At 35.0% G+C, this 15,339-nt stretch overlaps 1 protein-coding gene across 1 annotated transcript in view; it reads left to right on the top strand.

Annotated features, from left to right (window-relative positions):
- SCML2 (Scm polycomb group protein like 2) overlaps positions 1–15,339 on the top strand; it is an 80,589-nt gene that overhangs the window by 21,239 nt on the left and 44,011 nt on the right. The gene's annotated exons all lie outside the window — the stretch shown is intronic.

Raw genomic sequence — 15,339 nt, 5'->3', positions numbered from 1 at the left:
CGCAGAATCCAATCATTGGCCTAACTTAAATGTAAACCTATTAGTGTAATCAAATGTAAACATACTTAAAATTTACCTCACTAAATTGTTTATACCAGAAAAAAGAAAGATGGTTATAGAAAATGAGTAGGTAAGGTGTGTGGACGGCAGTGGCTAGGTAAGAGCATATAGCCATATTATAGTATTGCCCCCTTATCCACAGGGGATACATTCCAAGAGCCCCAGAGTGGATGCCTGAAACCTTAGATAGTGCCAAACTCTGTATATACTATGTTTTTTCCTATACATACATATACTTTATGGCTTCTCTTTAGCTATCTGAATTGTCAACATCACTATTCTTATACTTTGGGGCCATTATTAAGTAAAATAAGAGTTACTTGAATACAAGCACTGTGACACTATGATGCTTTGACAGTCAATCTGATAACCAAGATGGCTACTAAGAGATTAACAGGTGAGTAGTATATACAGCGTGAAGGCACTGGACACAGGGATGATCTGTTCCAGGCGGGACAGAGTGTGACAGCATGAGATTTCATCATACTACACAGAATGGCACGTGGTTTATTTCTCTCATTTTCTGTTTAATATTTTTGAAGTATATTTGATCATAGGTAACTGAAGCCATGGAGAGTGAAACCACAGATAAGAGGGGACTACTGTATTCTTATAACTGCTGTTGGAATCTTTTGTAATTTGAGACTTTAACACATCCCATTATAATACAATACTACATACCATGATATTCTTTTTATTAAGTACCTCTTTTACCACGTCTCTACTGCCATAATTTTAAGAAGCAGGTATTAATGATTGATTTTCATACAATTTAGTATGATACAAATTTATGTGCATGTGATGCTAGGATAAATGATGCATAGTCTCTCTCTCCAGGAAGTTTACCTTCCAGGGATGAATGTAGGGATAGACTTTAAAAAGATACGATACAGAATTAGCAATGCAAAATAGAGATGTGTGCTGCATATGAAGGTGGTCTAAAGACATCCAGTCGGTGTGGGTTGGAAGGAAAAGTGGTTGGGTAAAGGAAAGCCTCCCAAAAAGACACATGATGTGAATATTAAGAGAGGAGGAGTTTGCCAGGCAGAATGGAGGTAATGGTAGGGTGGGCACATCACAAAGGTTAAAATTCCAATTTATCCTGAAAACCGATAAGTTCATTGTGGGGTAGGCTGACTTTGGAATGTATGTCCAAGAATGCTGTTGTCCTCCAGTGTCTGGTCTCCCTTTTTTTTCTTGGTAACACAATTTGGCTGCCTAACATAAAGGTTACATTTCCAGCCTCTCTAGCAGTTAGATATGGCCATGAGACTAAGTACCAGTCAGTGGAATGAAAGTAGTGTGTTCTACTTCCAGGAAGTATATTACAAAGAGATGAAGGTACCATTCTCTCTGCCTTCTTTCTGCTTCTTTCCCGATGCTAGGAATGTGGTGGTTTTGGGTAGAGCGCCATCTTGGACCTTGAAATGGAGACCATATTCTAGGCATAGTGGAATGGAAAACAGAAAGTCTCTGAGAACTTTGTGGAGCAGAATTTTCATACTAGCCTGTTACAGACTGTTATTTGAAAGAAATACACTTCTATGCTATATAAACCACTATTCTTTTAGGTTTTTCTGTTACTGTTAGCTGAACTTAATCCTAACCAATTCAGGGTAACTTTAGGACATCCAGGTGGACATGTCCATTGGCTAGCTGCACCTGCAGGTGTAGAGCCTAAAGGAGATAGACCTTGGTTGACAAAGGAAGTTTGGGAGTTGTCATGTTCATTTAAACAAATATTCTTTGCATCAGGTGGGATTATAGGTGCTGGCAGGGGGTGGGGTGGTCAGCTTACATGTCCTGTTGATAGTAGTAAGTGGTAGAAGTTTGGGCTGTGGTTTTAATTGTACATGTGTAACAGATGGAGGTAGAAGAGGAGCAGTGACAGAACCTTATGGGTCAACATTTAAAATAATAACTCTCACACTTGAATCATCTGGGGGAGCTTGTTACAAGGCCAATGCCCTAGAACTCACATCTATGAGTTCTGAATCAGTAGGTCTGGAGTGGGGCTCAGGTGTTTCCATTGCACATGGTTTGAGGCCCAAACTTTGAAAAACAAAAATGAGGGATGGATAGAAGCCAGAAGTCAATTTAGGACACTGACAAAAAGTTTACATAAATGTAAGAGTCACTAGGTTTGTTTTCCCAACAACAGTAGAGGAAAGATTTAAAGGATAAGTGTTCAGCTCTATCAAATGTAGCATAGAAGTCAAGAGGAGAGCTCATTAGTGGTCTTAAGTAAGAGTGGTTACTAGACTTCTTTGAAAAGCCAGATTTTAGAGAGTCGAGGAGTAAAGAGGTGCAAAGTGTTTTAAAAAATGTGGCTTCATCCATACTTTCTGAGATTCACCTCCTCTGTCCTTTTGATTTTTTGGCCCGTCAGCCAGTCTTTTAACTGGAGCTGTTAATCTATTTATTATAACTACAGCTATATTTGCTTTTCAGTATCTCACCTTATTTTGTGCTTTTTATTTGCCCCACCTTTTCTGTTTTGTTTTCCTTTTTTTCCCCCTTTTTTGGATTATTTTTTCTCATTCCATCCCCCTCATCTTCTTGTTTGGAAGTTGTACACTGTATATTCTATCCGTTTAATATGCTAGGAATTTTAACATGCTTTCTTAATGGAAGTCTGAAATTAATCAATGCCTTCGTTCTGTACTAAGACAATAAAAGGAACTTAGAATATTCTATCCATTTATCCTCTTCCAATTCATGTTGCTACTGTTATGTATTTTAATTAATTATATCTTTTGGGAGTCCTATAAGCTATTATTACTGTTGTTTATATAGTCAGTATTTGTTGAGATTTACCAACATATTCAACATATTCTTTGTTCTTTATTCCATCTTAGCATTTCAAACCTTTCATCTGGATTATTTTCTTCCGCCTGAGATGGCTCCTTCAGAATTTTTTTTAGTGAGGATCTGCTAGTGGCACACTCTTTCATCTGAATATGTCATTATTTTAACTCCTTTGAAAGCCATTTTCTCTGGCTGTTGAATTCTAGGTTCTATTTTCTTTCAGCACATTGAACATACTCTTTTGCCTTTTGATTTCCATTACTGTTGAGAATTCTGCTGTCAGTCTATTTTTTCTGACTAATCTGTCATTTTTTCCTCTAGCCACTCTAATTTTTTTCCCTCTTTAATTCCGCGCCCCCGCCTTCCACCCCTGACCTATGGATGTTGCCATCTCCCCTCAAGAACTGTATCTCTGAAGGCAGGGCATCTCCTCCCACACACTCGCAGCATGCACCCGAGGCCTGACGTACCCGGGGCCTGGCACCCCTGGCGCACTCGGGGTGCCTGGCGCACCTGGGGTATGGTCCGTGACTCCACCGGGGGTGCGAACCCAGGACCTTCTGCGTGTAAAGCAGATGTGCTAACCACTTCACTATGGAGCCGCCCCCTAACCACTCTAACTTTTTATATCATCTTTGCTGTTTTGCAGTTTCACTCTGATAATTCTTAGGTGTGGGTTTCTTTGAATCTTGGTATCTAAGTAAAACCACACATATACAAATACATTGTGTACTTTGAATGTGAAAAAATTTAAATGTTTGATATTAGATTTTACTGTTTTGAGGATTTCAAATGGCTCAAGTAATTTGACGTTGTAAAGTGCTTTTCATGACTACTTTTTGAATAAAAATCATCCAAACCGTGTTAAAGTGGAATTTGAAAGCAGAGGAATAGAAACTAAGATGTGCCCACTGGAACCATATTCTGTTTTGTAAAGATTCGCAGAAGAACCTTAGGATTTGAGGGAAAGTATGATTAAAAATTGTCAGTTGATAACTCATCTAAAGACATTGCATGTAAGATTTTTTTTTCAAGCATTGCTTATTAATTACAGATAGATTAATAGTGTTAATACTGTACTTACACAAGGTGAAATACTCTGAGTAGAGAAAACATTTACTTTAGCCAATAGATCATTCATTAAATGGCAACTGTCATATAAAATTATCATTTCTTAGATATAATGTGATATATTCTTGAAAGTAAAATATTATAAATTATTTTTATTATATTTAATATAAAATTTTTCTCTAATAGAAAAAGTAATAAGTGCTTAGAATGAAAACTTGCGAAAAGCATGCAGAGATACTATGGCAAACAGTTTGATCTATATTTGGCTTCATACTGCTTTCTTTTTCTTTTTTATTATACATATACCTTTAGAGCATACACACATGGCCAAATCAATATAGAAATGTTGAAATAAGTTATGTTATAGTTATTCTTTAGAATAACATGGAACAATTTAGAAGAATAAAAGTGTTCTTATTTACTAAGAAAGAAAGCTTTCCAAGATGTATGTGAAAAAAGCAGTCTCCCAAAATACAGAGTATAATACCATTAAGTCAAAACAAAACAAACAGGTACGAAAGGCCATATATCAAATCTGCAGTAGTGATTATTTCTGGAAAGGGGTGTAGAGTGATGAAGTGATAATGGGAACTTTTGCTTTTATCTGTGGCTTTTTTTAAAAAACAAGAATGTATTTGTATATTATGTTTGTACTTTAAATTAATTAAAAATTTTAGTTCGAAAAGGGATTATCCTGCATAATCTACTTTCTTGCCTACTTTTTCATAATATATTGTGATTGTTTTCCTATGTAAAATATATCCCTATATTAAATTTTATTTCTATATGTATTCTATGATATGGCTATACCATAATTTATTTAACCAAACTTCTATTTTGTTTGACATTTGGAATGTTTCTAGATTCATATTATTAAAGTAGCTGATGTGATAAATATATATTTGTATACTCCTCTAATTATTTCCATAGGATAAATTTGCTAAATCAGTGGGTATGTTTCTAAGGCTGACAACTTGTCTTTCAGAAAAGTATATATATCCATTTCCACTCCACACAAGGGTCGATGGAAGTGTTTTTTTCCTTCTCCGGTTAACTTTGGGCATTATCTTGTTACTTTTGCTAATTTAAAATGTTATTTTAAACATTTCGTTTTTTAGATAACTAGTAAGGTTGAATCTTTTTCTTTCCATATATTTTGGCCATTAATATTCCTTTATAGTTTTCTTGCTACCTACCTTTCCCACTTCTTTTCTTACAGTGTTCCTTTCCTTATTGATTTGAGTGCTTTCTTAGAAAAGTAGAAAAATTTTTCTCAGTCATTTGCTTTTTAGTGTTATTTAGGGTCATTAAAAAACTGAAATATTAAATTTATCGACTTGATATTAAGTAATTTAAGGGCCTTAGAGTTAATTTTAAAAGGCACAAATATATTAAATTAGTTGAACTTCATAAATTTAAAAAAAATCAGTTGTTTTCATTAATTTTGAATATTTCTTAAACATTTGGAAATATTTGTTTTTTCAACCTTTATGTAATTGTTTTTCAACATTTGGGCGGGGGGTATATCACCTAAAACTGTTTCAAATAATTAATGACTAAAGATAATTCACTATTATAATTTCTTTAAGAAAAGTAGTGAGGCATCCATGAATGCTACTTGATTTGACTGTACATTAAAAAACCACTTATTTAAGCTTTACTGGTTTTCCGTTCAAGAATAGTAATAAATTTAATTTACTTTAAAACTTTTTCTAACAAAAAATTTTTCCCTGTGTTAACACTTCTATAATCAGAAACAGCTAAGTTTTTATCAGGCTTATCATTGGTAGAAAAACCCACTGGGAAACGTACCTTGAATAGAAAATTCAACAAGCTGTGTGGTTTTTCTCTTGTTTATTTAGGTTTTCCTGTCTTGGTTTTTGTTATGACTCAATCTTTCAAAGCACTTTGCTTTTGGTTGGTGCTGTCACAGCTCATCAGATATATTTTGGAGACCTGTACAGGGTGTCTGGTGAGAAAGAGGAAAGAAGTATGTGCTGCTGTGTCCTTGGTAACTTAAACAAGACCGAGTCAAGTAAAATGAAACCAGGTCCATTGCAGATTTTCTTCCTGAAGAATTTATTTGATCTTGCTGTTTTCTGTTTCAACTTGTCCCCTTCCCCGCCTTTGTATCTTATATCTTATTTAGTTCTCTCTAAAAAAAATAATAGATATTTAGGAATGCCCTATAAGTTATTGGTTTCCTCTCATTATTGCCCTTCTTTTGTCTCCAGCATATATAGTTACAGGAATTTATAGCCAGTCATTCCATTGAAGTCCAAATATTTCATACATGAAGGATCAAGACTTAGAATCCAGCAACTTAGAATTAGAACTGGGACTACCATTATTTTAAAGGCTATGTGTAATTTTTTAAAAATCTTTTCTTTTTCCTGTCTTTATTTGGGCATTTTATAAACAAATAGGTTAACTATTTTGTTCTTGTAATTTTATTTATGAACACAATAAATGTAGAGGTTTTCTTGTCTTTTGAGCAATTGGAGAGATTCAGAAGTAGAGGATTCTTTTTAAAAGTTTACCACAGTATTAATTTTATTCTAGTATTATATAGTATTCAAAAATTTTTTTTAATAAATTGCTACATTGTAAGCCATTATGCCTGGCTTTAAAGGTACTTAAATACTTTTAAAGTTAACTATATAAATTAAACTTTGAACTTACTGGTTTTATTTAACTTAGCTTTGGATTTATGCATCATTGATTGTAAATTAATCACCCACACTGGTGTGAAGTGTCTGTCATCTTGTAGCCTAATTCTTTAAGCATTTGTGACCATACAGATCAGGAAGGAGGGAAGCAACTTCCAGATGTTTTGAGTATAAAGTTGCAGAATCCCAAGGGTTTAGAGGAATTCTTCTGGTCCAGAAGGAACTGTGGAGGAGGGGAAACCTAGAATCAGGAAGGTGTAGCCAAGCATTCCTGTTTAGTGACACCTTAAGCTGTCAGTGACCATCTTAACTCTTTTCTTGATAAAATCCTTCATAAAATCCCGCCCCCACTTCATGTCTCACAGAAACAGCTTTAAATTACAAGTAGAACTCAATGGTAACGGCATTTTCTTCACAACTTTGTAAAACATTTCTGATAATGAATATTTGATAGAGCTGGCATATTAAATTTTCTTTGTTGCTAATTTAGACGTAAATTACATGAATAGGAACTTTCTTCTTAGGATTAAAGTAAAAAGTTTAAGTGGATTTTAAATGTAATTATCTTGGACACTATTGGCTTCTTTGAATACTGCTTTATTTTGTTATGCATGCACATGCACACATGCGTGTGCATGTGTGTGTGTGTGTGTGTGTGGTCTATTTTTTCTTAAAGTTTTAAGGGAGTGCGTTTTAAAATCTAAACTTTTGATCTTTTTAAAAAAAAATTAATCAATTTAAATAATAGCCTTATTTTGTAAAGCCCTTCCTATATAACATTTTCCTTTTGAACTGTTTCAAAGTCAGTCTTTTGAGAAATATTTCAAAGCTTCTATTGAGCAAACAAGTAGTAGCTCTACTCCCCATCCCCACCTCATTCTCATTTTTTAAGAAAACAAAACCAGAAATTATGGCTTCTTTTTTCTCTTTGTTCAGATGCGTGCAGAGGAGTGTATGGTTTCTATAACTTGTGTGTTACTTCTCTCTAAATTTTAAAGTTAAGATTTTATAGTTTTAGGACATATCTTTACCAACTTTTCCCCTTTTTTTATGACTGTATATGTTCAGTAAAAACCACATGAAGCAGCATTTTTCTCTGTGTTATAGTAGGGCCAAAGTAACAGAGGTACATATAATTAAGGCTGTAAAAAGTTCAAGGTGTCACTCTTATCAGAAAGCTTCTCAGTAAACACTCAAGTATTCATTCAGATTTTTTGCCCTTAATGTAGCTTATAATAAAATGCAGACTACTATACCTAACATATTTAGTACTCTTCTCGTTTGGTATAAATGAAACAGTTAGAAATGCTATCAACCCAAATTATTCACTAAGGAGCCATGAAATTTAAAACAGCTGATATTTTCTTATTCATATGAACAGCATGAAACAAATGTTTTGCTTGTGCAAATGAGACAGCTATTATGATGCAAAGAAGTATCTTAAAAACCAAACAAAAATGTCCTTTCTTTGTTTTAGGTATTTCAGCTAAATACTGGAGTGATAACATGCAGAGCCTGGAGCCTCTTTCTTATTTCTGTTCTATGATATATTTTAACAAGTTCTCCTGAGACTATTAAAGTGTCTTGGTTTTAGGACATGTGGTCCAGTGGGGATAACTTTGTCTACATACGCAATGCGTTGGCTGTTAGATTTTGCATGTCTTGTCATTTCTTTCCAGAGTCTCTGACCCAGGGTAACCTTTGGTTCTTCTCTGAAGGCAGGAGTGAAGGAAGTTTGAACAGGTGACTGATGATCACGGTCTATACAGCCCACAGACAATATGCGAATTACTTTAGCAGCCCTCTTAGTCCCCTCCTCCTATCCCCACCCCCTTAAACCAACAAATGCAAATAGCTTCATCCCCATTTGCTAGAAATTCAGGCTTGCTTGGGCAACATGGGCTTTGTTGTTGCGCGCTTTCTTCAGAAAGGCAGTATTATTCCTGGTAAAGGAGAAAGGCTATATCGAGTGGAGCCTAAATCACCTTAATGGTAAATGCAGCAACAACTTGTTTCTCAGGAGTATTTCCAAAGGTAGGAATTACCCCACAAGTTTCTTTATATTATAGTTGAAGTATGGTTAAAGAAGTTCATTGTCTGCTTTGTTAGCTTTTGTATTCTAAACATCCCAGTCATTTCTGTTATCTCAAAAATCCTGTTTTGTTCTAAATATTACTTACTGAAATTGTTGGCACTATTATTTGATTAGTGACTTCTAAAAATTGTTTTATGATACCAGGGAGAGGTCAGTCTTCGGTTATTTCTACTGTAAAAATGGTCTAAAATAAAAAAGGAACAACTCTATTGTAAGTTAAACTTGATCATTTCAATCTCCAGTTTGTAATGAAAAGTGTTGCCAAAGTTTTTTCTATAGCTTTGAGAAATATAACATAATTTTCGCTGGTATTACATGAAGCTTATTAAAAGTATTTTTTGATACAGAACTGTGTATAACATTTTACTAAATAAATATTGTGTCAATACACTTAATATATTTTGTGGAAATTATAGCGGTGACTGCTATGAATTTTTTAAACAGCATAATGGAAGTCACTGCACAGAAGTCATTCAATAAGAAAAAATGCTGTGGTTTAAAAATTGAATGGCTTTTAAAAGCTCAGTATCGTTAGATGAATTATGACTTGACCTGAAACAACTGAAGTTGCTTCTTTTCATGTGAACTTTCTTCTGGAAATATTAAAAATTTTGGCAGTGGTCATCTTCTTTAATAATATTGTGACCAAAATCTTAGTTCTTTTGAAGTGGGCTGTTGTGAGTAGGGATTGTGGAAAAAAAAAAAAGATCTTCATGGGAAGCACCTCCATGAAACTGAAGGGAATTTTGTACAAAGCATCTGTGATCAGCAAGTAGAAAACAAATGTATTTTAAAAACAACACTCTTAAATTAAAGCCCTTCTAAATTCTAATTGTGATTTCTAGCTTGTTTTTGCATTTTTATGATTTCCTTTCTAGGCTGAGTACTTATGAGATATGATTATATAACAGGGTAGGAAAACCATGTCGATTCTACTAAATTAGATTTTCTTATTTTAATTTAGCATGCATGCACAGAAAAAAAGGCACTGTCATTTAGGTACAGCGATAAACAATTTTTACTGGACTTTTGTATTTGGTTTAAATTAGAGAGGTATCCTTTAACTTTGCAACTGTGTTTGGGAAATTTTTCCCCGTAACATTTTTACAAGTTTTCAGTAACCTTAAGATAGACATTCTGTGCAAATTAACGTGTGTTTTATGAGGTGTATGAAGAGTTTCTTCTCTCCTCTTTAATATGTTTATCTTAGATCTCTAAGCCCTGTTTTGAAATGGGGCAGAGGGGAGTGGATCAAAGATACAGATCCTTTTAGTATATTTGGTTTTGGGTTAGTTGTCCAGACATAATTTTTTAAAGCTGCTGGAAAAGACATAGTACCACTTCCCAAATGGGGATTTTCTGTCAGACTCCATTTACTTTTCTGAGTGAATGATTTATTTTTTTCTGTTTGGGAGTTACCTTTTATTATATGTTTAAGGCATTTTTAATACTGTGAAACTGTGGTTCTTGATATTGAGAAGGAAACCTATGTGGGTCATCAAGGAGACTCAAGAAGGACAATGTAAGAGCTAAGGCAACAGAGCTGAGTTTGTTCATACTATTGGACCCCAACCATGCCAGCCAAACCATCTCGGCTTGGTAAATGATCAGGGAACTGGGCAGAGCCCTCAGGTTAGTAACAGTGCAAGTTCCCAAAAGGGGGTTAAAATATGCATAAAAACCGAGACAGCTACTACTAAAAATTAGAGATCTTATAGATCTTGTTTTCCTTTGTAAGTTCTCCAGCGTTTACCATCCCTTTTCTTGTAGTGATTAGTTGTAAAACAAATAAACCATTTTAAATGAAAGGGAGATGCTTGAAAAGAACTTTTATGCATGTTTTGGGCACAGTAGGAAAGAGTGAAAAAGCAGTATTGTAGAGAAGTCTTTAAGCAGAGACCTGTGGGAGTCAGGATTAAAGTATGGGGAGTGTCTGACCAGGACAGACAGTGCCTCTGCTACTGTAGATGGAAGTAAATACCATGTGTCTCTGTTAGTCAACTGCTTGGGCCATAGAGATGTGTTTGAGTATATTCTGCTGAGTCAACTTCTCTGAAAGATTTCTGCCCCCCTGTGGTACTTGAGGGTATCTACTCTTAAATAATTGTTTTCTTTAGAGACATCTAAATATTTAGAATAGCTGGTTCTGTTCTTCAGAAAAGTGGCTAGGTTGTTTATCTTTGTTGGGGCATTTATATTTTTAATAAAAATTTGGATTTTTTTGTAGGACATTTATAGAACAAGGATAAGTGTTAAGAGTAAAATCTAAAAATTGCTTATATTCTGTAACGGTGATTATCTGGATATCATCACTGTTAATATTTTGGTATGTAAGCCTTAAGGTACTTTAAAAAATCAGAAAAATTAATTACCAGTAGTCATTGAGACCAACTGAGGACATCTTCAAAAGCATATGTTGTGTTCTGTATACACAGAATTGTATTGGTTCGGTCCCATTACTTAAGTATTCTTAATTCTGTTATTCTAGTGATTAATAGGTATAAAAAGTGTTCTGAATGTAAATATTTGAATTAGAGAAAATCCACACAAAATTTAAGGAGTAAAGAAAGATTATCAGAAAGTACTCCCTAATATTTGATGCATTTTTTTTCCTTAAGGGTATATTTGGCCAAGGTCCTATGGTTTGCCTGGGAACTTAGTGCTAGAATTTTACAGAGTTTCAAATAATGTATAGTAGTTTAGTTTAGTAGTGTTGACAAGGGAGGGAAGGCCTTTCTTGGATCAGCCTCTACAAAGGCAATAAGGGTCAGAATGTTTGGAGAACTGAAGCAGATGATTATGGCTGAATCTATAATGATAGTTGGGCAAGAAAGGAGATAAGGCCATAAAGCTATGCAGAGGGCCTTGGACACCAGGCCAAGGAGTTCAGGTGGGTAATGTGGCATCACTAAAGATTTTTAAGTGGAAAAGTGACATACAGTTTGTATTTTAGAGAGATTGTGCTTATGGACTATAGAGTATGGATCAGAAAGGGCAGCGAGGAATGCTAATTAAGAGGCTCATGTTGTAGCTTATGTGAGAAGTCATGAGGTCCCAAACCAAGTCATTGACAGGCATAAAGAAGAGCACAACTGGGAAAGCCTTAGGAAGTAGGCTTAGTTAGACATGTGGAGGGAGGAAGAGTACAAAGATGACTTCAAGATTTCTGACTTCTGATGATTGGGTGAAAAAAGATAATGTCATTCATCAAGATACAGCATATAGGATAAGTACCGTGAATTCTGCTTTTGGACGTATTAAGTTTGAGATGCCTATTTAGATTATGTAGTTGGCTATTGAAAACACAGCTTTGGAATTTGAGATGGGCTTATGCTAGCGGAAAGACAGGACACATGAATGCTTGTGAGCAAGAGAACATGAGAGCAGGCAATTTGGGAATCATATGTAAGCAATAGCTGAAATTAGGGGGTGAACTGAAGTACTCAAAACTGAGGTGGAGATAGGGACAAGGTGGCTAATCTTGGGGAACACCACAAGAAATGTGACAGAGATAGGCAGAGAACCATGAGGGAGTGGCTGTGTGAGACCCAAGAAAGAATTTTCAAAAGAAGACATCGAAGTATATAATGCTGGCAGTCAAATAAGATCAGGAAGAAGCATCCATCATCAATGCTGTTAGGAGGTTGTGGGTGACCTTAGTACCCAGAGGTTCCCTAAAAAGAGGTGTCTGGGAGTATAATTGCAGAGTTGAAAAATGAGAAAATGGCAATAATAGTGAACATGGGCTAGTCTTTCAAGAAGTTTGGAAGGAGCAGAAAGAGCAAAGGTCTTAGCTAGAAAAAATATAAATAAATAGGAGTTACTTCTTTGAGGAAACTTTTTTCATCATTTGTTAAGCATTGGCAACAAGGTTTCCCCAATATCCAGTCCATTGATGGAAGAGGGCAAGAAGCACCTTTGGGGCCTGAGAAGGGAGAGTGAGAATAGAAACAGGGTTCCTGGTGGAGGTGATGCTGCTGGTAGTAACAGCTGACATTTATTGAATGTATTTCATGTGCCACATGCAGAATTTAAATAGTTTGCCAAGGATTTTATAGCTATTATGTAGAAAATATGAATTTGAACCTAATCTGGAACCAGTGTCCTTTCACTAGATAGTAAGAAGCAGATGTAAAGGGCATTCGATACCAGAGACCCATGTCCATCTCATCTCTACCCTGCCTCTGCTGAGAAAATTCAGTCCTCAGTTGGCTCCTGGCTTCCAGATGCCCACTATGATAAGTGTCAGAAACATGCTTCCTTGTTCCCCTTTCCACTAGTAACTACCCCTTGTGGTTTCCTTCAAGAGTTTTTCTTAGCTTATTTGAGGTTTTCTAAAAGGATTTTTTTATTGCTGAAAATTAGGAAATAAACATGCATTTAAAAGACTCAGTATGCTTATGGAAAGGTGAAGTCACTCTTATGTGACAATAACAGTCCTTAGGTATTCAAAAGGCTAGTGTCAGAGGAAAAGCAAATTCTGGCTGTTATGAAGGTTTAATTCCTGAAGCAAGACTGGGCTTCTCAGATGGAAGGAAGCAAGGTCGGACTTCTAACATGGCTCCTCTGAGAGAGGAGAGAGAAGAAATGGGCAGTGTCTGAAGACTCCATTCAAGGAAGTTAGTGCCATGGCATGGGATGGCAGCAGGAGTGAAAGAAGCCCAGGGGGTTTACACCTGACTCTACCACATCCCTTTGCTCTTTTTTTCTGAGTCCAAAGTTCCAGGTAGAGGCATTGGGCACCGCTACTGAGTTTCTGTGAATACGAGGCCTCAAAGTTGGATAGTTTAGGTGTAGCTCTCTCTATCTCCCATGTTTTTAAAAACTGATGTTTATATTCTTTCTTTGGCTTTACAGTTATCCATATGAAAGATCCTTAGTATAAATGATAATTTCATTGAACATGCAGTTTTAAGAATAAGGAAAATAATTTATAAAGAATTTCTAAATCTGAAAAGGGTTCCAAAGTCAAATGTTTACAATGACAGATTTTTTCTTTATTACTCAGTTTTGGTTTCTCCAAACCATTCTTGCTTTTCTGATTTGGGCTATTCAAGCTTTGATTTTGTTTATTTCTAGCCTCAAATTCAGGGTATCTGTTTCTGTAGTAATTTCTGCCCTTGTTGCTTGTCATCATATGGTTGCATATATAGCATTCAATCTATTTGAGGAAATTATATATCTATCTACTTAAGGAGTTAGGAATTATATATATATACAAATACACATGAAATATGAACTATATGACTGGGATCATATTTATTTATTCTGAATTTCCTAAATTGCTTAGACTGGTAAAAAAGAAAGCACTCTAGGTATTATTAAGTAAATGGTAGATGGAAAATATGGAGAACAGTAAGGAACCATACCTCTATTAACCCTTTTTAAATAAAAAGCAAGATGCATATTAATTTATATCATCCATTTTAGTTCCTATTCAAGTTAGCCATGTGTAAACTAAATGAGCACTTCTGTAACAATAACTGGAAATAAGGGGCTGCTGTTCATTTCTAAGTGTATTTCCTTTTCTGTGGTAATTGTATGTGCTACTGTTTTCACAGTTCAGAGAAGGTAGACACTACCTTTCAGTAGTAAAGCATCTTCATATGTCAGCAGACATGTATATTTAATGATAGTACTATTTGGAAATAAATATTAAATAAGGTTAAATCCCCAGACATGAAAAGTTTTACCAGCATGTTTTCATCTGTGTGTAACGTTTTCTCCATATAAGTATACCTTCACATCTGTTTAAAACAAACAAACAAACAAACAAACAAACAAACAAAAACTCCCTCTGTCAGAGAGCACCTATTGATTACCTAGTGAAATAATCACATAGGAGTTCACAGGGTTGTCTCTTGGGCCTTTTTTAAAAAAAAACAAAACAAAACACATGCACTTTGACTTAGAGGAGTGAGTTTAATACCTCACTATTAAATTATACAACTATTTGTTAGAGTACAGGGAGCAAGGTAGCATATTAGAAAAGCATGTACTTAAGAGACAAAACTCTCTTAGCCAAATGGGTGATCTTGGCTATGTTACCTAGCCTGACAGAGCCTAAGATACACAGTGCCATGTATAAAGTGGGGAAACAATACCTACCTCATGGGACATTTGGGAGGATTACATGGGATAATGAATATTGAAGTGCCTGACATGTAATAGGTGGCCAATAAATATTGGCATCTGTCTCCTTTCTTCAGTTCACCCTGTTACTGGCTTCCAGGCCTCATCCTGACTTTATTTCCAACTTTCTGATTGTTTTTCAAGATTTATTAATTTATTTTACACTTCTAAAATTCTATAACTTCTCACCTCCTGGTCAGTTTTCTTACCTGAACATTGTCTATTCTATCTGAAGATAAGCTGAAGAACCAGATAAATTTTGTTAGATATTCACACAAAAACTTTATTAAAGGTGATTAGCATATTCTATATATTTCACATACTTTTTAAAAAAAGGTTCTATTCACTTTGTAAACCACTATGAAGATATGGTTTTAGTGCTATATATAGTTTAACCTTGTCATTTAAACCAATCTATTTTTTTAAATTTTTTCATTAATTTTTTTAATGGTGACGTTGGTTAACGAAATCCAGTAAGTTTCAGGTATACAATTCAATGGTAAG

Source organism: Pteropus vampyrus, unplaced genomic scaffold (genome assembly GCF_000151845.1).
Source record: "Pteropus vampyrus isolate Shadow unplaced genomic scaffold, Pvam_2.0 Scaffold81, whole genome shotgun sequence".
Classification (NCBI taxonomy): Eukaryota; Metazoa; Chordata; class Mammalia; order Chiroptera; family Pteropodidae; genus Pteropus; species Pteropus vampyrus.
This window is presented reverse-complemented; position numbering and strand designations above follow the sequence as displayed.